The sequence below is a fragment of the Alligator sinensis genome, unplaced genomic scaffold, assembly GCF_000455745.1.
Source record: "Alligator sinensis unplaced genomic scaffold, ASM45574v1 scaffold545_1, whole genome shotgun sequence".
NCBI classification, from domain to species: domain Eukaryota; kingdom Metazoa; phylum Chordata; order Crocodylia; family Alligatoridae; genus Alligator; species Alligator sinensis.
Window position 1 is genome coordinate 1,900,903 of NW_005842209.1, and position 22,484 is coordinate 1,923,386.

Consider the following 22,484-nt stretch of genomic DNA (forward strand, 5'->3'; position numbering starts at 1 on the left):
TTCCATGTGGTTTGACAATTCTAGGATTAAAGGTATCATAGTGAAAAAATGGAAGATTCCCTGAGGACACCTTTTACAAGTTTCTTCAAGTTCCTATTTCTGTGCTTCAGGGAAGCTGGTACCCGTGGCTCACTGTAAGCTACTCATGACTATCATCTACTAATTTTCAGTAGATTGCTGTAGTTTTTCTGATGTACAATATTACTTTGACTTGTATGTATTTTTTTTCTTTTTCTATCCAATTTAGCTACCCCACACTTCCACTATGGAATTCTTTGTGGTTTCTCTCTCACCCAACTAACCCTAGAGTTTATAAATATTATTTTGATTTCTAATATACTATGTTGTTAAAACAATACCATACATATCTAGATAATATTATTTCTAAACCAATTAAATGCCTGCTGCAATAATTTGAATGAAAGGGCAAAGATGCTATAGAATATAACACTGGTCTGCAAGGTAAAAGGGAATGAAAAGGAGCAATTTGATATCAAAGAGAGACAAAAGGTTTTAATCTCCTGACATGAGTGACCCTAATTTGTAACACAGGATCAAAGAAAATGTAATGAATTATAGTTATAGAACCAATATTTCACTAGTATCTTCACCATTGTATATGTGGCACCAAACTGTTTTCCCAACTTTCTCTCATGTAAGTGGGTATATATGGACAATTTCTCTGTGTAAAGCCTAGCCATTCTTTGTTAATGCTCTAGGACCTATTTTTCAACATAATAGAATATGCCCCTGAAAGGAAAAAGAGACCTTTATGATGGAACTATGAATGACTTTTCAGATCATAAATACAGAAATAAGCACTGTAATCCATACTTTAGAAGTAATATTTGTCGACATCTTGCACAAATTGAATCTCTTGATTTCCTTGAAAAACCACGCAAGCACGTCCTTCATACTAAATGCTGTTACCTTTAATTCACAGCAAATACTGTCTCAGCAATATTTCCACATTTTTTATTATTTTATCTTATATTTTCTATGTATGAATATTTTAACATTACCTTCATCAAAATAATATATAGGCTATATGAACAATATTTACCATCACTGCTAATTCAGTGTGTATGCATACATTTCCATGCCAGATCAGATAAATGATATGTCTGGCTCTGGGATCTTGCTTCTGGTAGTCCCAGTACTAGGTAATTCAGAGAGAAGCCTATGTAACCTCAGACAATTAAGTAAAGAAGAGGAAAATGTTTCTTTCTGAACCAACTGAAAAAAGAAAAAGTACTCTAGGATGGAAATTTAGTACAGGCTTAATGCCTGCTGCCTGAAGAAAAGGATTTAAAACTTCCTCTGCTAGAAAGACATGAGTGTTTCTTGACTTTCTTCGGGCAACTGAAAGGAGCAATAGGGATTTTGTTAATGCTAGGCTAAGATCCCAGATGTATGTAAGGAAGGTAGAGTTTCATATTTAAAAACAAAAATTTTAACCAACTCAGGAAGAAAACTTAAAATACAATGCTAACTTACTTCAAGCTCTGATAAATGCCTTTTGCCTCTGGACAAAATAGTAAATAGCACATCAAATGGTTTTGGTCTCTATCAGATTCATAAGAGAACACTGTCAGCAACCAACAGTCCTGTGTGGTCCACAACTTAGGAATTTTCACAACCATCATGACTGTTGTACCATTGGAATGCATAAAAAGCAGTAATTGGTTGACAGTTTCAACCTGCAACCAAGAGGTCAGAAAAGACATCATAGAGGAGTGAAGTGGCAGCAGATTAAGCAGAATTTGGGCTAATAAGTCAGAATTGGAAAGGCTGACTATGAACATTTCTTGGGCTAGGGACATTTGTTACACAGTTTAAGTGATCAGAAATTGGCTGATACCTGTAACTGAACAGAAATTCAGTGCACATAAACCAGTTTCAAAATGGCTGAAACTGGTTTATGATAATCCTGGTTGAATGTAGTATCAGACTTTAGGTCAAATCAGTTTATAAAACTTCTGTCCCAGACCCCTTCATGGTTCAAGTTAAACCAGAATCTTCCAGCATCCCAGCATGCTTTCCAGCCCTGGGCTGGATTGTGCTGTCTGCTGCAGAGAGCAGGGCTGGCCGTACGCCTCTGCTCCCTAGTTGGAGCAGTGAGGGCTGGCTTACTGGCCCCTCCAGGCAAACCCCAGCTGGGGTATGGGGCCAGGGAGGGGGGTGAAACTCACCTTCCCCAGAGTACAAAGCCGTCCTGCCCTGCTGGCTTACTCAGCGCTGGTTGTGACTGTGTATTACAAATCCTAGAGGCACCTGAAAGCAGGAAGAGGGCATGCAGAATCCTGCTGTTGTGATTGTGGACTGAAAATTCCAGAGACATCGGGGGGCAGCAGGAAGAGGAAGCGAACACACAACCCATGCTGGCTATGTACCAGACAGCCATGCTCTAGCCCCTTCCCCAGTTTCTGGCTTGAGCCACTGCAGGCATGTGGCTGCATTTCCTGAATCACAAGTGAATGTCTGTTCATTTGCTTATTGATTCAATATAATCAGCTTAGACTAACCTGCAAAGATTGAATCAATTCAGCCTTGGGCTTTCTGTTTGTACTTAGCCCTGGTATCAGCAGACTCATACATACTGGCAGCACCATGTCCCATTATTCATGTGATCAGTCACATCTGCTGCTCCAAGCTGAAAAACTGGTTTGCTATGGGTGGTAGTCTTGTCTTTGTTTGGGTGTTCTATTCAAATGAGTCTAAAATTAAATTTCTCATGTCTTCTCTGGTATATTTAATTATACTATGAGGGAAAAGGTATCTGAGAAAGCAACCAAGTCCCACATTCAATATGGTGATGGCAGTTTGATACAGCTACCCACTGTTGTGGAAAAGCAGTTCATAAGCTATATAGGTTCCCCAAAGCATTGCAATTATTGGCTAAAATGGGAGTTTTCATTGATAGTAATCTATTACACTGTCTAAATCAGTCATTCTCAACCTTTTTAGCCTAAAGGAACCCCTCCATAACTTTTGTGAATTTTGTGGTACCGCAGTTGAAAATCATTGAGCTAGATCTAAACTCAGAAAAGATATGGAAAGGGACCTTGAGGCCAAAAAAGTGGAGAATTACTGATCTAGCTGATGCCACTTTAGGGTGGTGGTGCAGGACCTCATCCTGCACCGCCCTGTTCTTTCCACTGTCTTTCCCCTCACCACCCCTAGTCTGTATCTCAGGAGGCAAGGGCAGCCCCTGCCAGTGAGGCTGCTCCTGCAGGATCTCACATGCTAGTGACTGCCCCCATGGCTGCCAGTCCCAGAAGTGTGGGAGGTGTGGAGGGGACAAGCCAAGGTGCAAAACATGAAGATGTAAAGGGATGTCTGCTAGCAGAGTGCTGTTAGCAGTGCAGAGGGACCAGCACAGGGGGCTGCTTGGGGGCTAGAAAGGCTGGGAGAAGACAATGCCGGTGGCAGTCTCTAGAGAGGCAGCTGTAGGCACTGTTGGAGTATCTGGGCCAGGTAGAGAGTGCTGGATGGGGAAGGAGAGCATTTACCCCCTCACACAGAGGATGGGTGGTATGGTACCCTTAATAGGATCTTGCTGTACCCTAGGGTGCTGCATCACTCTGGTTGAGAACCCCTATACTAGAAGGTTCAGGGTGGGATGGGAAGGAAGTGAGAGATCCTATTAATACTAGGCTGAGGTCCTAAGAGGGCAGAGACTCTAAAAGTAGGACAAAGGTATGCAGAAAGTCCTCAAAGAATGTAGCCTGGGGTGGGCAATTATTTGGGCTGGAGGGTCACTTAATGAGTTCTGTTGAGCTGTTAAGGATGACACACATGCACAGACATACGTGCAGAAACACACACACACAAGTTCCCCAAAGCTCTCCCTGCACCCCCTCCCCAGCACATGCTAGAGTGGGCAGGAGCTGTGCCTGCTGCACCCTTGTGGCCCAAATTGGCATGCAGGAACACAGCATGGTACCAGCCTGGCCTGGCCACAGGCCGGGCTGTTGGGGTGGGAGAAGTGCAGGGGGAAGGGGGCTGGGAGCCATGGGTTATCTGGGCCCAGCCAGGTTGGTGCCGCATTTTGTTGCACCCCCTCCCCCACCCTGCAACACAGCCAGGCCATTAGGGCAGGAGCCATGCCAGAGTCAGGCAGGAGACACACCAGCTGCTGCAGCTGAGCCCACATGGCATGGCCCGAAGCGGTGCATGGGAACACAGTGTGGCACTGTACCATGCCCAGCCAGATTCGGATAACCTGCATATCCTGGCCCTCTTCCTTCTGCTTCTTCCCTCATCTCTCATCAGTGGGAAGAACCATACCTGAGCTTCAACTCTCACCAGGGGCTGGGCTGTCTGGTCTGTGACAGCCACAAGGTCAGAGGTGCACACAGACAGCCTTGCTAGGCAGAAGCTTGGCCAGGAGCTCACTGTTCCCTGCCCTGGAGCATATGCTAGGGCTTAGGGAGTATGGCAGGGAAGACTGGGCTGGGGAGGGGAATGGCTGCCTGGTCACTGGTGCAGCTGCTGCAGCCAGCTACAGCATGGGGAAAAGAGAAGGGAGAGCAGCACCAAAAGCCAGGACAGCTGCGGGGCGGACACACTTCTCTTTCAGAGGAGCAGCCACAGCCTGGATAGAATCATTTGGCAGGCCAGATCCAGCCCACGGGTCATATTTTGCCCACTTCTGATCTAGCCCCTATAGAGTTCAGACCTGGATCTGAAGATGATATGAAAACATTTCTACCATGTGGACTATAACAAGCTGACAGAAATTCCAGGTTGCTTCAGGGCTAATTAAAGGTTCACTATTGCTGAAATGGTTATCATCAAGGGACCCAGCTGAAATACCCAAAGACAAAACTTTGTACACTTATCTTTAATAGTCGTTGACTGGGGGCTCTCTTGCTTTGCAGCAGAACCTTCTTAACATCAGGAAAACAGATTTTGGTCAACCAACAAGCATACAGGCTGTTAGAAGTAACGGTGCTGGGTTTGGGATGTAGATTTGATTGTGAGACTACATCAGGCAGGGCAGGAAAAAAATCACTGAGGCTGTTTTAAGAAGTCTAATACATCTGAATACCCGAACTGTCTGAGCTATGCTGGAGCTCAGACATACCTCAGTGTCTCCAGGACCCTTGTGTCATGAGGCTTTGGAGATATAAATCAGTTTTCATAGTTGGTAGGGTTGGAAGGGACCTGAGCAGATCATCAAGTCCAACCCCCTGCCATGGCAGGAAAGAGTACTGGGGACAAACGACCCCGGCGAGGTGTTCATCCAGCCTCGTCTTAAAGACCCCCAGGGAGCCAGCATCACTTCTCTCGGAAGTTGGTTCCAGATCCTAGCCGCCCTGACAGTGAAGTCCTAGCCTGAATCTACCCTCTGCCAGCTTGTGACCGTTATTTCCAGTCACTCCTGGTAGTGCTCGGGGGAACAGGGACTCCCCAGTGCCTGCCCCCTGACTGGTTGGTAAACGGCCACTAGATCCCCCCTTAGCCTTCTCTTGTGGAGGCTGAGCAGGTTCAGGTCCCATAGCCTCTCCTCATAGGGTCTGCCTGTGGCCCTCCTCTGGACCCTCTCCATGTTGTCCACAACCCTCCTGAAGTTTTGCACCCAGAACTGGATGCAGTACTTCAACTGTGGCCTGACCAGTGTTGCATAGAGGGGGAGGATCACCTCCTTGGACCCGATTAAGATGCATCTGTGGATGCATGACAAGGCACGGTTGGCCTTCCTGACCGCGTTCCCACACTATCAGCCCATGTTCATTTTGGCATCAATAATGACTCCAAGATCCTTGTCTGCCTCTGCACTGACGAGAAGGGAGTTCCCCAGCCTGCAGGTATGCTGCTGGTTCTTCCTCCCCAGGGGCAGTACCTTGTACTTGTCAGTGTTGAAACCCATCCTGTTCTCATCCGCCCACCCCTGTAACCTGTCCAGGTCTGATTGCAGCCTATTCCTCCCTTCTAGTGTGCCCACATCCCCCCAAATCTTAGTGTCGTCTGTGAATTTGAACAGTGTGCTTTCTACCCCCTTGTCCAAGTCGCTGATGAAGATGTTGAACAGCGCAGGCCCGAGGACCGAGCCCTGCGGAACTGCACTACCCACATCCCTCCAGGTCGAATAAGACCTGTCCACCACCACTCTCTGGGTGTGGCCCTCCAGCCAGTTAGTGACCCATTTGACTGTGTAGGTGTCGACGCCACAGTCCCCTAGTTTTTTAATGAGAATGTGGTGAGAGACAGTGTTGAAGGCCTTCCTAAAGTCCAGAAAGACTATGTCCACTGCTACCCCTGTGTCTAAAGATTTTGTGACCTGGTCATAGAAGGCCACCAGGTTGGTCTGACAGGACCTGCCTCTAATGAACCCATGTTGGTTGCCCCTAAGCATAATCACCCCTGCTGGCCCCTCGCGGACATGTGCAAGGATAATTCTCTCAAAAAGTTTTAGGGTCCATGGAATCAGATAAGGAGCCTATATTGGATCTCCCCTCTTCTTTCCCTTCATGCTCAAGAAGCATGTCCCATTCCCTTTCTTTCCCATTTCCCCCTCCCTTACATGTCTTTCCTGCTGTTCTGGAGGTGACAGAAGCTACTGTCCGGCTCCAACCAGGCTGCACAAGAACTGGGCTCAGCCCAGGACAGTGAGAGCTGTGGTGGGTGGGTTCTGCCTTCATAGTAGACCATGCCTGGTCCCATGGGTGTTCCTTGCCAGCCCAGGAGCAGGCACACGGAAAGGGAACCTGACTGCCTGATGCTGCTGTCCTAGGCTGAGTGCAGTTTCTGTGCCGCCTAGCTGGAATGCTTCCAGAACTTCCCTTTCCCCTGGGATGGTGGATACAGTAGTGGCGGGGAGAGAAGGGGTGGGGAGGTTCCTCTTAGCAGGAAAGGGCAGTGGGGAGGGAATTCTTATCTACTCTAGGGACTTAAGAAAATCCCCGACTGTTGCTCCTGTGGCATGGTCTTGTTGCCTAGGAGGTTGTGGGTGGGGGTACAGCCACCCCTATAGTGTTGGTCACTGCTTTCACACCTTCCTTTGTAAAATTCTGAATCTGCTTCTGTCCAAAACCAAATGTTCTCCTAAAAGAGCTGAAGATACCCAGCTTCCTTCCGGTCTTTAGCATGCATAGTATATTTCAGCAATTGGATGTGGATCCATCAAAAAAGGAAGAAATGCTTTGCATGCCAGGCATATGGCAGAGGTCCAAGACATTTATGGGTAGATGACCTTCATGAAAGTCTGAAGGAGATTTAGATGGTCTCTCCAAGAGTCTGGAGGCATCTATTATCAAAGCCCTGACAGGTACAGGTGTACAGAAAGGTATTCTGTTGTGCACCTGAAGAGGGTTTTTTTCCTATCAATTTAACAAGGGCAGCATGACCAATTCTGTCCATTTGGTGCCTGTTAGGCAGATTTCAATCAGCTTTCATGTACTATAGGTGAAGTCTGGCAAACTATCATGTAGGTGCATGAAACCATAGGTCTCAGACTTCTGAGGCATGCTTTTAGCAGTGTCTTTGGGTAAACCTGAAGTTGGTTGATGAGGTTCACTGTTTTACAATTTTTTTTCATGGAAGATGAACTCTCACTGACATGGAATCTAACAAGGATAAAATGATATGGATAAAAGGATTGGAAGGCACAGAACTAGGTGTGTTTAGCATGGAGAAAAGGTAACATGATAACAGTTTTCAAATATCTGAATGGCTGCTATAAAGACGGGGGAGGACAACTGTTCTTCCCTGCTGCCTAGGGCAGGATATGAAACAATGGCTTCAGACTGCAGCAGTAGATTTAGATTAGATACCAGGAAGAATTCTTTTACTGTTAGAACAGTGAGGCAGTGAAACAGACTTCCAGGGAACTTGTGGAGTCTCTTTCATTGGAGGAAACTTGTGAAATCTCTTTCAATTAATTGGATAAGCATTGTACAGGAATAATGTATGCATAGCATTCCTTTGTTCAGGCAGGGATTTGGACCAGATGACTCCTAATGTCTCTTCTAACCCTATGACTTCATGATTCTATGGACCATAGCAACTTTATGATTTAAATGGCAGTATGTATGGGGTTTTCCCTGCTGACTTCACGGCCCCAGTTGGCAAAGAACTTGACACTTGAATAGAACTGGTCACTTGCTGGACATCCCAAATTAACCCATCAACAGGGTATATATAGGACGGAATCTCGTCTCTTTAAAGGAGCTTCAGGAACTGCCGAGTGCTTGGTTAGTGCTCTTGGTGTTGTGAGAAAAATCAAAGGGTAAGACTCTGTACTAATAGTGAGATATATTTACTAAGAATGTGAGTTATTTCCTGTGAGTAGGATATATATTGTTGAGGTGTCAAAGATTTGGAGTATGATGCCAACCCCTTCCTTTGGAAATGGAAAATAATGTGAATAAAACCTGGGCCCCTGAATTTAATTTGCACTTTTTGCCCTGCTCAAAAATAAGGACAGAGTTCATCTCCTAAAGATTGTCTTGTGGAGATAAAGAGAGGCAAAGGAACGGCAAAAAGGGGTTGCTGACAATCTCCTGGGCATCCTGGTTTGGGCTAATCTTGGTCCAGGCTCTCCCAGAAAATGAAAGATATTTGCCATGTGAGTAGGAGAGAGGATAAAGACTTTGCAAAGTTTCTGCCAGACTCTTAATCATGACATGAAGACTTCAGGTGAAAAGTGAAAAGAATGTGTTCAGTGCACTGTAGCCAAGGAAGAGGCAGTAGGTTCTCTGTATTGTAATGTTTTTAATTTGTTGGCTGTACCTTCTGTAGGTTATTATAATAGAGATCAGAGGGATGCTGTCTGAAGAGGCTTGCTTTCTTATGGGGGCTACCGTATACAAGCCCAAGGAGTGTGAACAGCCTGTAGGCCTCATCTGTCTTTGAGTTGAAAAGATTCATGTCCCCAAGTGAACAGTTTAGTTATTCCTGATGACTGGAGTCAGGAGAGTCTTCTCACTATACAGCCAGGGTGCATACAGGGAACTACTCTCTAGCATGATGGATGTAAGCAATCTTCCTTGTGCTCCTGCAGAAGCCTTTCCATGAACACAAACAATTTATCAAGGACAAATAGCCCAATTTTGCCTAAAGTGCAAAATAGTAATGCAGATATGGAGACTATCAGTAGAATGGACTTTTGCTGAAAATACCCAGACTTTTAAGAGACTTTTCCTTTGGAATTGTTTTAGGAAGCTTTGGATGCTTTACTCTTTCTCAACTAGGGCCAGGTATCCTGGCACCAGATATACTTGCAGCCCTGGTGAGGAACCTGGCATTTTTTGTCCATGCTCTTCATGCTCAAGTCTGCCACAAAGCCTTTCCAGGATTTAACAATCCACTCTTAATAGACAGTGACTAGGGACAGACATTCATAAAACCTGAGCCTGAATAGACTAATCTTTGTAGGTTAGTCTAACCTGGTTAGGTTAATCCAGTTTCTAACAGTACAGACATTCCCTCTGGACTGAAGAAATGCAGGCACATGCCCGCAGTGGCTCAGGCTAGATGCCCTTCTCTTCCACTGTGCTGAGCTGGGAAGCCTGGCCACGCCCTGGCAAAATGCTCTGATTAGGGAGCATCTCTCCCCTGCCCCCCACTGTTGATAACAGAGCATTGAGTTACATAGCAGAGAGTTACACAGGGAGTTGTTAGCATTTATCAGCCCACTAGCAAAACAACAGCCTCTCTCATTAGTTCAAGCTCTTCTTAAACAACTTTTTCCAAGGAAGGAACAGAAGGACACTACCAGCTACCTGTTGATTAGCTCAAAAAAAGTCCTAAGCCAACACTGTCCTGTCTGCCTTTGTCCCCTCTCTCACCGTAGCCAGCATATGGTATGCTGAGAGGTGTCTGTGTAAGGCAGAGGGGATGGGGAAATCGGGGGCGGGGAAATCCCCATTTAGGGGGGGGGGGGGGGGGGGGGGAGAAGCAGGAGGAAGCCAGGCAGATGCTGCTGTACCTGCAGTCTCTGCCAAAGCTGCAGCCAGGGAGCAGAGGGGAGGGGCCAGCCCTGCTGGGCTGGAGCACAGCAGAGCCCCATCCAAAGTTGCAAAGCATCTGGGATGCGGGAGGACTGATTTAACTTGGACCAGGAAGGGGTCTGGGACAGAAGTTTTATAAACCGGTTTGACCTAAATCACTTAAGTCTGATACTACATTCAACCAGGTTTATCTCAAACTGGTTTCAGGCATTTTCAAACTGGTTTGTGTGCACTGAACATCTGTTCTGTTACAGGCTTAAACCAGTTTCTGATCACTTAATGTCAGTTTATGTGTAATGTCTGTCCCAAGCCAGTGAGCCTACAAGTAATGGAAGGCCAACTGTTTAGCAGTCTCTTGCACTACCTATAGCAGGATGTCAAGTGTTTTATCCGACTTTAAAAATAAATCAATAAGTGGAACCTTGGCCATACTACTTAGGTTGTTTATAACACTAAAGCATGGGCATTTAGGGAGAAAAATCAGGAAGGCCAAAGCATAAATCAAAAAATAGCTGGCAAGGGACACAAAAGGCAACAAAAAGCATTCTTTAAGTATGTAAGAAGTCAGAGGAAGACCAAGAAAAGTGAAGGTCCTTTACTGAATGTGAAAGAGAATGTAATAATGAATGATGTGGAGAAGGTTGAGATACTTAATACATTTTTTCCCTTCAGGACTTAAGGAACTGTCTGAGGTAACTGTAGAGCCATTGGCTATTATTTTTGAGACCTTATGGAGGCTAGGTGAAGTACTAAAAAACTGGAAATGTAACTGTCCTGTTCTTAAGATTATTTCCCATCTGTAAAAATAAGAACAAGAGGATCCAGGGAATTATGATCCACTGTTTAACCTTAGTACCTGTATAGATTCTGAAGCATATCATCAGGGAATCTATTTCTAAGCATCTAGAGGGTAACACAGTGTGATCAGGAAAAAGCAAAATTAGTTTGTCAGGAGAAAATAATGCTTAACAAATCTGATTTCCTGCTATGACAAGGTAGATGTCATAACTAGTATTTAAATGGAGGGGGAAGGGCAGTGATAGGGAGCAGTGGATGTAATATTAACTTTAGCAAGGTTTTCAACACAGTCTCCCCTGACATTTTCATGCAGTCCAGATGGAACAGTTTTAGGGCGGTTGTATAACTGGTTGGATCATCATGTTCAAACAGCAGATTAATGCTATATGCTTCTAATCGGTGAAAGAACAGGTTAGGGACTATTTAGAAAAACTGACTTGTACAAGTCCATGGGGCCAGACATGATGAGCCCAAGGATGCTGAGGGAGTTGGCCAATGTGATTGCAGAGCCCCTGGATGACTGGAAAAGGGCAAATATGGTGCCCATCTTTAGGAAAGGGAAGAAGGAGGATCCAGGGAACTACAGACGAGTCAGCCTCACCTCAGTCCTTGGAAAAAATCATGGAGCAGGTCCTCAAGGAATTCATTTCAAAGCACTTGGAGGAGAAGAAGGTGATTAGTAACAGTTAGCATGGATTCAACAAAAGCAAATCACGTCTGACCAACCTCATTGCCTTTTATAATATAACTGGCTCTGTGGATGTGGGAAGAGCAATGGACATGATATGCCTTGACTTTACCAAGAATATAGCCATGTTGGTCTAAGGACATAGGCAGACAAAGTTCTCTGGGTAAGTCTGATATCTTTTAGTAGACCAACTCATATAGTAAAGAAGCCAGAGGCTGGTATGCATACAAGAAAGCCAGTCAGTGAAAATGTAAATTGAGGAGTCAGTGGGTGAGGGACCGGGGGGTGGGGGAAAGGGGAGGGGGAAAGAGAGCAGGGAGTGGAAGGTGGGGGGAATGAATGTAGCTGGTAAATAGTGGAGAGGTACCTGGGGAGTCACACATTAGGCAGGTTGCATGCATACCAGCTTCTGGCTTCTTTACTATTCATTCCATCCAGGAAGAGCTCACATCAACTGCAGATGTTTCCTCAGCCTGATGAAGGATTTGCAAAGAAGAATTTTTCCAGCTATCTGAGTTGGTCTAATGAAAGAGATCAGATTTACTCAAAGACCCTTGTCTTGACTTTAGCAAGGCTTTTGATACAGTCTCCCACAACATTCTCACAAGCAAGCTAAGGAAATGCAGGCTGGATGAATGGACTGTAAGGCAGCTAGAAAACTAGCTGGATCATTGGCTTTAGAGGGTAGTGATCAATGGCTCGATGTCTAATTGGCTGCCAGTATCAACTGGAGTGCCCCAGGAGCATTGCCAGCAGATCAAGGAAAATGATTCTTCCCCTGTTTATGACCCTGATGAGGCCACATCTAGAGTATTTTGTCCAGCTTCCCCCCACCCCCCCCATGCTACAGAAAGGATGTAGACAAAATGGAGAGGGTCCAGAGGGCAACAGAAATGGTTAGGTGGCTGGGGCACATGAGTTATGAGGAGAGGCTGAGGGAACTGGGCTTTTTTAGTCTTGAGAAGAGAAGACTAAGGAGGGATTTAACAGCAGCCTTCACCTACCTGAAGGGTGGTTACAAAGATGATGGACCTAGACTGTTCTCAGCGGTGGCAGATGACAGTACAAGGGGCAATGGTCTCAGGTTGCAGCAAGGGAAGTTTAGGATAGATATTAGGAAGAACTTTCTCACAAGGAGGGCAGTAAAGCACTGGAATAGGTTGCCCAGACAGGTTGTAGAATCTGCACCCTTGCAGGTTTTTAAGACCCAGCTGGACTAAGTCTTGGCTGGGATAAACTAGTTGGGGATGGTCCTGCTTTGAGAAAGGGATTGGACTAGATGACCTGAGGTCCTTTCCAACCCTAATTTTCTATGATTCTTCTTTATCAGTCACTGAAAACTGCTATTGGCTGGTAGTATTTAAACTTTTGATTTAAACTCTTAAGGCATGTGTTCTTTGAGCAAACATCTTCTACTGTCAGAATAAGAAAATGTACCCTAAATGGAGCAATACAAAAAAATCCATAAAGTACATTGTCTGGCAATACTTGCACAAGGGTGGAAAAATGTACTGAGGGAAGAATAAAAAATTAGGATAACAACACCTCAGCCAGGGAATAGAATTAGAGGGAACAGCCATACTGATTATTAATAATGAAATATATGAAGCAGCAAAGAAGACTGGAAATAGGAAAGCATTTGCTTTGCTAAGTGACAAGGTCAGTGATATGAAAGCAGCAAGGGACATCGAGATGGCAAATATCTGCAAATTACTTCAACAGGATGGAATTCCCATGGTTTGAACCTGCTTCCTAATGATTTCATGAAGTTGGGCACACTAGAAAATAGCTATAAAAACAAAAGGATTTATAAAATACGCAAAATTTCCACTCTTAAAAATTTAGTCTTTAAAAAGAAACAAAAAGAAAATCATGGCAAGGATAAAATGGTAACACTGAAACTTCCCAACAAAACAGAATGGGGAAATGTGACAATTGCATTTGAAGGTTTATTAAACAAAGAAGTTCTAGATGAAACACTGAAGCTTTTGAAGGGGTAAATGACACTATGCTCATTGAAGATATCTTTTATGATCCTTTTCAGAACATTTGGAATGTTCTACAGCCAAGTATGTCTGCAAGTGCTGTACCTGAATCAGATAGCCACTTTTGTCAGACACTTTTTCAACTTATAGCCAAGAGAAACTCAAGTGGTTTTGAGAAGTGCATCTCCACTCACAAGTCAGGAAGAAGGAAAAATGAAAGTCTTTGTAGATGGGAAGAGTTTTGCTACTATTCAACACATGCTGCTGCAAACTGATTAGATCCATGGTTTAAAAGCGGTAATGTTAGCAATTGCATCATTGTTACAACATTTGACTGGATTACTAAATAAACAACACACTCAGATCTAGATGCTAGAGAAGAGTACAGCCTCTTGAGATATCTGGGTCAGGACTACAATCCTACTGTCAAACATGCTGGTCCTAGAAAATGGTAACATGGGCTTTGTATAACACAGCTGATGACTCATTCTTGTCTGCTGCTTTTTTGTGAAAGGAACTGGTTGGTGATTAGAAATACATAAACAAAAAATATTAAAAAACAGGCTAATGTGAAAGAGTCAATGGGCTTGTTTAATTTGTGCAAATCTTCAGCTTAATGAATAAATATTATAACAAAAGTTCAGAATCAGAATCTGTGGCTCTTTAAACACAGATTCTGGTTAGAGAAATCATAGAAGAAAAGCCTGAGATACGATAACATTTCCAAGATTCTGTAAGTGACTACACTGCTTAAGTTATATTACCCTTGTTTATAATGGGATGACTAATTCCACCTACAATTATGACATTTACTATAAATATTCAGTATATGTCATAACTGTAGACAGAACTAGTCATCCCATTATTAAACAAGGATCATATAATATAGTTTATATAGAGAAAGAGGGGGGAGGAGAGAGTAAATGTCATATATATATATATGAGATTTACCATATAATGTGTACATATATTGATACTACATTATTAGAGTCAGGTGTTTACTACAACATTTGGAAATATATCCCATTTACTGTTGGTCCTTAATAATGTACTATTTTAACTACATTATAATTAATATATGATGGATAAACATGCAATAAGTATGTGCAGAGATATTATTTTTTCAAGTTTTTCTTGAAGGGAGGGTAGTAAAACCCTGGAACAGGTTACTCAGAGAGGTGGTGGAAGCTCCATCCTTGAAGGTTATCAAAACCCGGCTATACAAAGCTTTGGCTGGGATGATTTAGTGGGGGATGGTTCTGCTTTAAGTAGGGGGTTGGACTAGATGACCTCCTGAGGTCCATTTCAACCCTAACTTTCTATGATTCTATGATTCTCTGAAAACAAAGGTTATGCATTACCTGCATTATAACACTAGCTATTTATTTAATATTTCTGTTTATTTAAAAATGAATAATATTTAGTGACTAAGAAGGATAATGTACAACTAAGACTCCTCCACAAATCTTGCATTTCTGTGCACTGTTTTTGTTATCATCCCTTCTTCTTACATAGCTTTCTAGATCATTGTCATGTCTACTTTTACCTTGGTGCATATCAGCCATCAAAGATTCTAATGAGTCAACTAATATATGGACTTCTTGTTGATTCCACTTATACGAGTAACAACATTCTTTTCTAGAACAGCAACACAGCCTCTCTTCCCAAGTGCTAGCTCGCTATAGAGCAGCTGCTTGGGCATTTGCCTATGATCCATCTGTACTACATGTTCAGCCTAAGGCAGCTGAGCCTTCACTATTAATGCTTCAGTGCTCATGCAGTCAACACACTGAAAAACCTCAACATTTCATGCCAATTAATCCAAAACAAGAGATGCAGGAATCTTTGGTGCAGTTTCTTTAGCTGCTGCATGTGCCTTCTGCAAACTGTCCAACTTGCCCATCCATACAGAAGGACTGTTAGTACTTCTGCCCAATAGACTTGATGGTCTATTGACTTGACACTTTCTTAATGAACATTTCAAAGATCACATACTAGTTTGTGGTACAAGAGCTCATCAATACAGACATGATTACTTAGGATACTTCTGAAATTCAGAAATGATGAGCAGTCCTTTTCTGCCTATGGTTATGGAAGGCTTAACATATGGACAGGTTTTTTCAGGAGGAGACAGGTGATCTTGGTTTTGTCAAGTTTATGGCTAGCCTGAAGGTAGATGCAGTAGCAACAAATGGTTCACGAAGAGCGGCAGATGTGGAGTTTCTGCTTGGTTTGTTTGGCCAGCACTAGAGTCTGCTAACAGTATAGAGACATTGAGCAGATTCCCAACATTGCAAAGAACACATTCTGGTATATACTTTGATGTGACCAGCCACACTGTCCAATACACCTGCATAGAATATCTTTAAATGATTGGTCCAAGAACAAATACATCCTTCCTTCTCTTTATTAGTGGTTCAGAGACATTGTGGTCAGTCTTGGCTTAGCCACATATACCATCAGGGAACTGTCCAAAAAGCTCTATTAGGAACTGTTCATGGTAGCCATGCCAAGCTTCTCTATGAGGCTTCATATACCAGGTCAAGCAACTATGTCAAGCACTTTAGTGGTCTCAGCAAAGGTCAAGTAGATATTTTGCTCCCAACACTTTTCCTAGATTTTTAATCCTTGCAGTCAGTGTAAATCCATAAACTCCACAAATGAGACTAAGGGTTATCCAGTGTTCAAAAAGTCAGATGAAGGCTCAAGGACAAATCTTTAAGTTTGCTTTACTGCACCATAAGTTCTAACTTGCAAAGTGTAGTCTCCAAACATGCTCTTTCATGATTTGGCTCCTTTTCCTGTGCTCAAATAACTCATCTGCAATCCAAACTAGTTGAAGTAACTTTTCCATTTGGAGAGGAGTGGTTGTAATTTATTAAATTTTAACAGAATACAGAATGAAGTCTGTTTTAATAGAATACAGTCCCTTTTGGTCTCAGGACCAAATCCTTCTCAGTACAGCTTCCAGAGTACTTCATGTTTCCAGGCTTCCAGATTCTGCTCCCATTTGAGAGAGCCTTATTTAATTTTTGAACTCAGAACCTTCCTGAACACCCTGTGTTCTGGGTTCCTCAGTCCTCTTTTTTGGGATTGTAGTGAGATCCAGGCAGACTTTACCAACTCACTGGTCTGAATTCTGGTTCCGGTTCCAATCCTATGGCGCCTCTGCCCTGATTCAATCTTCCCATCCAATTTAGTCCTCCAAACCATCTACCCAGCCCTTCCAGCAAGTGACCTCAGAGCTGGGTCCTAGTGTTCAGGAGGTAGGTTTTTGATTAACTCCTAGCTTCCATTCCTCTGCTTTGCTACTGCTGTGTTAAACATATTTTTAAGGGACTATGTGTTGTACTTACAATTGCCCCTAAAAAAGGACACAAGGGCAAAAAACTAATGGCCTGGGAACTGTGCTGACAGATACAAACCCATTATTTCCCCTATATTTTAAACAAGACAGATTTAAGAATTAAAGATGCCAGCAAACAGACAGAAACATTTTCTCAAACCTCCCCCTTTTTGAGATTAATAAAGCAATCTTTTAACCTAGAAATCTATGTATTTGATGGACAAAACTACAAACAATGAGAGGCCATTATGAGACTGCAACTCACTCTAACAAGATATTCAGTCATCAGGGGCAAATAGTCCTGGACCCCATATTCAGACAGGATATATTCTTGTGGGAAGAATGAGAGGAAAATGGAATTCTCCCTTAGTGGAAAATTTTAAGTACTAGGATAATGAAGAAAAAATCATTTAGCTCCTCTCTAACAACTTAGAGCCTGTCCTATAATCCCTAGGTATATTTGCTTTACTTGCATAATGAAAAAAAGTCAACACTGAACAGAACTCCCTATTTTTACTTTTATATTACTATTGTATATTGCTTAATTATATCTATTTTTGTAATATCATATACTATGTTCGATTTGAATTTTGTTTAAACTGGTAGAATGTGTAATCTTATCGTATGCTTTTATCAAAATCAATAAATGGTATAATTTCATTACTACATTGATATATAATTGTTCTGTCAATTTTACTGTATTATTTTAGCAAAAGCTGTAAATAAATTACTATTACTACTACTACCTATGGTCATACTTTACTGGACCTGAATCCCATTTACTTTATGGTCCCTGTATATTGACCTGGCAATATAAGGGGTTTTTAAATTGGATGACAGTGGGCATGTCTACATGAGACACTTACTGCACAGTAGCCTAATAATACTGCATAGTAGCATGTCACAGTACTAATGGTGCTAATACACTACTGTGCAGTATTATTAGTCTACTGCGCAGCAATGTCACTTAAAAGATGTTCGCCAGTGCAACTGTGCAGTAACTCTGTTACTGCACATTTAATGTGCAGTAACCACTGCACAGTAGCATCTCAGGCAGACACCCAGCGTAACTTATAAATAGGTTTGTGTCCATGATTAGGGCCATTCTTCTTTAACAAGAGTTGTGTCCCTTCGACTCTCCTAATATAAAAATATAGCCCTACTACCCTCCCACCAGTGCAGGGCAACCGTCTAACTGCTAATCCAGCCTTCAAACATCCTCCATATCTATAGGCTGTGAACTGTAAATATAAGAATGAAAAAATATGCTGGATATGTAAAACTATTTAATGTATATGGGTGAACATTCTTCCATCATGTCATTTAGATATAACTTAGTTAATCTGCAAGTTTCAAGAACAACAGGATAATTTTGTAAATACACATGCTACGCCCACTATACATGTGGGTGGGAAAAGGCTTTTGGTCACAGATATAAAACAAGGGCCTTTGCACTTTGCTTCTCTGGCCACTGTCAGACCAGTGGATATAGCTCCCATTGTGTGTGTCTACAGATGCAATTAAGGTGCCTGAATTTTCTGTGTAGCAAATTCAGGCTCATTCAAACACTCTTGGGTACACATCTATACTCATACCCTGTTGGAAGCAAACTGAGCTGGACAGGAGCAGCCCAGTCCAGGGCTGCTCCTGACTTGCTCTGCCATCAAGGGGGCTTAGGCCCAAGCTCTGGAGGGCAGATAGCTGTCCCAGCTTGGAGAGCAGCTCCCCACAGCTGGGGGAAGATCAGGCTGGCCCCAGGCCCCAGGGGGAAGGATGTGGGGATGGAAGTGGGGTGCAGGGAGCTGTCCTGATTGGGCAGGCAGCTCCATCCCAGCTGGTGCAGAATCTAATAATCCAGTCATTGTCTTTAATTCAAATACATTCTCTATTAGAAAATGCAGGAACAATGGGCACAGTGGCAAGCTAGAATGGGTACAAGATAGTTTAAAAAAATATGCGTTTACATGCATGGGTGATAATTTAGGCATACAGTATTACAACTGTAAACTTTAATTATCTATTCATAGAAGGGATAGAATCTACTGCTATTATATTTACAAATGTAAGCTAGCCTGGAACCTCTTTAAAAATGTTGGCCATTACTTTCAAATATATTTACTATTTTAGGTAGTTTCAATGTATTTTATCAACTGTAACATGGTCTGTAATGTCAACTGAGAAGCTAATGTACATAAATATGCGATACCACATATTTTAAAATATAATATAAAAATATTAAAAACTATGACAGTTACTTTGTAGAATAGTACCTTCTCTTAATTAGCATATCAATATGCTACAAAACAGGAGCATATTCTCAGGAGAATTGTATGTAAATTGTGGCTGGGAAATAAAGGCGAAGGAGAAAAATGCAAAGTCTGGAAGTTATGGGGAAAAGTTTTCCTGAAGACCTTTTTAGAGGGAGGATCTAGAGCTTTTTTCTCCCAAAGACTCTATTTGCTTCTTGAAGGAGACAGCAACTGCCGGTACATATTTCTCAGGACTTTCAAACTTTCATTTCACTCTTGCCAATAAAAATTGAATAACTGGTGCATTCTTGAGAAGAATTCACTTCTGCTTTATGATTAGAATTTGAATGAGAAAACATTCAGAAAACATTAGAATTTTTCCTTGAGAAAAACAACCTGCTAGATCATGAGCAGGTTTTTGGTTTTTTGTGGAGGAAGTTTGTCTGGGTTGGTGTTGTTTCCATAGCAGATTCACTGTCTCCTGAGTGGGATACTCTGTCATGATACCACAATCTGCACACATATAACATCCTTCATTAGGAATTGACATTACAATTACACCACAGCTTATCTTGACTAATACACACAAAAGTGATAAACCGAATATCAGAAACAATAGATATAACAGTTAAAATTTTTGAATAGCAACAAAGAATGATTTTGCCCATTTCTCGATCAATACATGGCTAGTAAAACTCCTGCTTGCAGTAGAGAAAGCAATATGATATGAATCAATTCTTGCACTGCAAAAGGAAATGTCTAAAAATATGATTCTAGAATGCCCCATTCTATGGGCTCTAGGGCATACTGATCAGAGATCTACTGAAAGTTATATCTATAATTCTGATTATTACTGTAATATCTCACAACTACAGAAAATAATCACATACAGATACATTAGAGCAGAATGCCTCTAAAATCTAGGATTTGTCACCATTTTAATTTTCAATCATTTGAGTTTTAGAACTTTAATTGAAAAAGTTTGGCTTGTATTTAAAATGCAAGATCTTCATATCATGATTCAAAAAAATATTTCAGCCATTTTAAACAATTTAAGCCCCCCAAAAGTGATAAGGATGCTTCAATGCCTCACATGTGCACAATTCAATGAATATTTACCTAATCCATACATTTCATTATTTTGTAAATGTAAGCAATTCCAACAGTATGACATTAATGTGGTATTTTATGGTCTGCTTAAAAAGGTATAGTTGTATATTTTAATTACACAAAATACTGCTAGTACTATTTTGTGAACATTGCAAATAACACTCACTGTATAGTAGCTGCAACTTTATTAGAACCTTAAATCTAATAAAACAGTGACCCAGCTACTCTCTCTTCCTAAAATCTTAATACAGGGTTTATGGGAGAAAAGCCTTTGAAGGCCTATAATAACCTGGAAAATATAAAGTTCCCAAATACACTTTTCATGTGGGGAGAATCAAGCTTCCTTGCTGATTTGTGTTACAGAACAACTTGGCAGTAAAATTTGCTTGCTGATAAATGTGGAGTTACTGTTGTCTGTCTTAGTCCACCTACAGTTACCAAGTCTGAGGCTAAATTGGCTAAAACAAGCAACTCCTACCAGGGTACCAGTAAGCCCATACAGAATGCGGGAGAACTAGCTAGTGGTATACAAACCGAAATAAATAACACGGCTGAACATCCTAGAGTATTCAAAACACACTAATCAAAACAACTACATACCAAGCAATCTAGTTGTCCTCTGGGAAGCACCATGCTGCAAATAAGTTACTGTGACAACAGATTCAACCCCACTAATCATGATACAGGCTAAATTTATGAAAACTCACTGCTAGCCACTACCAAATGCTGAATAGGGAGAAAGACAGAGGAGACAGCAAGGAAGAGAAGGAAAGGGAGAAGAACCTATTTTTGTCATGGTATTCAAACTTGTGTGGAAATGGAAAATAGATCTTATTTGAAAATATGTTACATAACAGGATTTTAAACATAAATTTGCAATTAGTAGAGACATATCAGCACCTTTCAAAAGGTTAACTACTTCAGGTTGTCTGTAGGTGAGAACAGAGGGTTCATATATTTAAAAAAAATGCTATTTCCTGTATCTACAAAGAAGCAAAGTTTTGAAAATGAAGTAAATGAACGTGTCAGCTGACCATAAACAAACATCACCAAGTACCCCAGTCTAGACATAACCTTTAGTAGGATCCAAACCAGAGCTATGAAGGACCAGAACCTAAGGGGTTGTACGAACACAAGAGTTATACCAGTTTATCTTAAAACAAATTATTTAACACTGATTTAAACTGGTGCAAAAAATGCACCAATACTTATATCTAATTATAGCAAGCTTATTTCATTGATATTACCTCCTATATTATGAATTTAAGCCTAACAGAAAAAGGTCAGTTAAGGCATGGGCAAACAAACCAGTGACTATGAGATACGTGATGGCAGGGATTTATAGCACATCAACTGCTTTCTGGTAATTGCGTGTGTGTATACATTTATCTCATTAGAAATGAAAGCTGACTTGTGGTAGCTTATCCTGCTTAGGGTCCATAAAAGTGTTCAGATGAACCAGGGAAAGTTTAACAGTTTAGATTAAGTGGTTGAAAATCCTACCTCTTTAAGGTTGTGCAAGTGCTCATTGGCTGGCTGCCTGTTCTACAGACAGACTGCACTGCAGGGGGCATCCAGCCAGGGGACCAAAGCATGCATCCCAGAGTGCTTTGTGGGATCCATAGTCTGCCTGGGACAGGTGACAGTAAAGAAGGAGCAGGTCAGGGCTGACTGGCTGTCACCCAAGCAAACCATGCCTCCCCTCCTAACAACACCCCATTTCTCCAAACCTCTGCTGTCTTTTAAAGCAGAGGCTCTGGCTCTGGAGACGTGCTTTGCCTGTGGTGCAGATGGGACCATGCCCCACCACTGTAGCCAGAGCTGGGCACTTTAAGTTAGTGCCCACAGCCCTGTGTAAGGGGCTACAGGTGCAGGGCTCTCAAGTGCCATGTGGGGACGATACTCCCTGCATAGAATTTCAAGACAGCTTGCAGCTCTGTATGTGAGACTGCAGGCATGGGGCTCTGAGGTGCTGCAGGGGGTGGGGAATCTACCCCTGCCCCCTGGGACTTCAAGCTGGTGCCCTCAGGTCTGTGCATGGGCCTGCAGGTACAGACTTTCAACTACCACTTAGGGGGAGGGAGGGAAGGAATTTACACACCCATAGCTGGTGCCCACAGCTGGTGCCTGTGCAGGCTGCCTCCCGATCCCGTCCATGTTGCCATGTGCGAGCCGGGAGCGATATGCGGACCCGTCTTTGCGCACGTGGGCTGTGGCCAGCAGCCCGGGTACGTGGGGTCAGAAGAGACCGTGCGGCGGTAAGGCACGCATGGGCTAGAATTAGTCACAGACGCATAATGGTTGATTTAAAGATTGTTTACTTACACCAAAGATGGTCGCGGTGCAGGCAGG

At 42.5% G+C, this 22,484-nt stretch overlaps 1 protein-coding gene across 1 annotated transcript in view; it reads right to left on the reverse strand.

The window, feature by feature from the left end:
* LOC102387697 (protein FAM172A) overlaps nucleotides 1–22,484 on the reverse strand; it is a 194,306-nt gene that overhangs the window by 125,187 nt on the left and 46,635 nt on the right. The gene's annotated exons all lie outside the window — the stretch shown is intronic.